This window comes from Rhagoletis pomonella, unplaced genomic scaffold (assembly GCF_013731165.1).
Source record: "Rhagoletis pomonella isolate Grant_MI unplaced genomic scaffold, Rhpom_1.0 Rhpom_scaffold_00005, whole genome shotgun sequence".
Taxonomy (NCBI): Eukaryota; Metazoa; Arthropoda; class Insecta; order Diptera; family Tephritidae; genus Rhagoletis; species Rhagoletis pomonella.
In genome coordinates, this window is record NW_023458559.1 from 29,720,380 (window position 1) to 29,722,920 (window position 2,541).

Sequence of the window (2,541 nt, forward strand, 5' to 3'; positions counted from 1 at the left end):
GGGCGCTCGTGGACTGGGGGACCATTGGTGACAATGTGGTGTACGGTTGTTTCACTATCGACATTTGGTGCAGCATCACGTAGTGTGATCTCTATGTAATTCTTCAACAGGTTAGCTTAGAATGCGTCTGACTTGCTTTTGGACAAATTCGACGTAGGGTGCACAATTGTCGCGATGCTGCCAATTTGTATCAATTTACACCAAACTCGGTGCACTTAATTATCTTGGCATGGAAAAGCAATACGTTTAAAATACGAAAACTCCGATGTTTCAGTAATTGTGGACCCTAATTTACTCCAAGTTAATACTTATAACATTCATTTAACAATAAATAAGACTGTTATATTACTGTAATTATTACAAAAATGTAGTTTTATTACATTTTCTTACTTTTACTGTGATACATATTTGAATTATCTAATTCCCTAAATTAAAGTGGAATCTGATTTTTTAAATCGGTGGCCACCCTGGGAGGTTGCTAAAAATAAAGTGTTTTCAAAACCATTTCCGATGCCCATATTGCAGCAATGCATTTAACTTAATAGAACTAAATTTTTTAATAGGTGGCAACTCTGTTAATCTTCCAACCTAGATACGAATACGTAAGTATGCGTGCTCCTACAATCGGACCACGGCAATATGGAGTCTATCGATGTCAAACGTTAAGTGACTTTATTTTCTTTGTTTTGGTGGAATAATGGGACGTCCTCCCCTTCTTTTACTTGATTTTAAACATTTACAATTCTAAATGTCAAAACACGTCTATTCTGAACATTTCGAGTTGAAATATTCATAAAAATAATTTTGGCCGCCTAAATCAGCCAAATACCCTATGTGGGTCGGCTGAATCAGTAAAACGTGACAGTAGTTAACTTTTGAGGTTAATATATCGGTCTTGAGCCGGTACGGTTTTTAAAACATCCACAGCTTCCTTTAAAGCATCGCTGCTAATTGCTGAGAGGACCTGATTATATTTCCCGACATAAGATGTGGTCTTGTACGACTGAAAGGTGGCCTCAATTTGTAGAAATCATTTGTCTGGCATCTCAGTTCAGAACGGTCGCAGCTTGCATTTTGTTCGATGAAATATTCTCCCCATCCGTCGATGCGCCCTTTTGTCGATTCCGTCATGTTGTAACGACTCGGGGTCACCACTAATTTTTTGGTTTTGGAAGTTTGACTATAATTATAGGACATTGTGTTTAATAAACTAAATTACCATTTATTGCATAATTACTACGTAATATATACTACTTTCGCGAATTTAGCTTATCATAATATACCGTTTGTAACTATTTATATGCAAAATTTGATATGAAAAAGAGTACCAAATTTCGTACTACTTCGCAGAGCGGGCTTCTTTTCTTCCCGCTTCTCTCGTGCTTCCATATTACAACCGTTTGTAAGGGAGCCGTCGACATGAGCTGTCACTACGTACAACACCTTGTATAATTCCACCATGTGTTCGTATAAGCAAAAATTACAAGTACGCACATATATCCTTTGGTATGTAGATGTAGATATGTCAACAAAAAAGAAAAAATATTTGAATTCATACTTGCATTTTGAAGGGTACATCTAGCTTGTAAGATGCCAAGCATTCAAGTTGTGCTGTGGCGTAGTTGGTAGAGGCGAAGCGATGATGATGCTTTGCCGATACGGTATGGGTTCGAGTCCCGCTAGATGCGGTGGTTTTTTATATATATTTATAAAATGAAATAAAATAATAATTTATGATCAAAATGGATTTTTTGGCTTTTCTGCGGATTGTGAAAAAGTTGAAGAAGAGGCAGAATTCTGGACAAGGCGGGGGAAACGAAAGTGAAGGGATTCTGCGCACTTGTCGGCATTGTTGCCCGTTTTCTGTAACGCGCAGAAAAAATATTTTGTTTTAGACAACTGAAGTGAGCAAAGGGAAGGGGAATTTTGTACACTGTTGCGACTTTTCCGATCGGCGCGGTGGTTCACAAAATTTGAGATTTTTAGATTTTGTCAACGCCGCGACGAAAATCAACTTGTGGACGGCTCATGTTCGTAGCGGGGCAAGTGTGCGAGGTGCGCGCGAGTTAATGAATGGAAGTTTTTGCTTTTATGAATGAATTTCTAGCTCGATAGAAGCGGGAGTTCAGGGAAAAGTAAACGTGGCGTCTGTATGTTTCTAGTTGTATCATTTGTATGTATGTGCAGAAGTATTTCGTTTTGATGTTTGTAGATTTTTGTTTAGTGATTAGAAGTGATTATGTAATTATTTATGATTATGTGCATTTGCATACATAAGCACGCATGCGCGTTGTTAATATGTACATACGTAGGTACTTATGCATGGGCGTATGTATGTATACATTTTTAATTTTCAATCATATGTATTTTAATTTTGAATTTTATTTGTTCATATTTACTTGTCGAAATATCTGCCACTTATAATTTTTTTCTTCTATTTTTAAATAAAAAAATATATATCAGCAATTATTCAGCTTTATAATCAATCAGTTTTCTGATTAATAAAATAAATTACATTTTTTAAGATCATTTGATTTCACT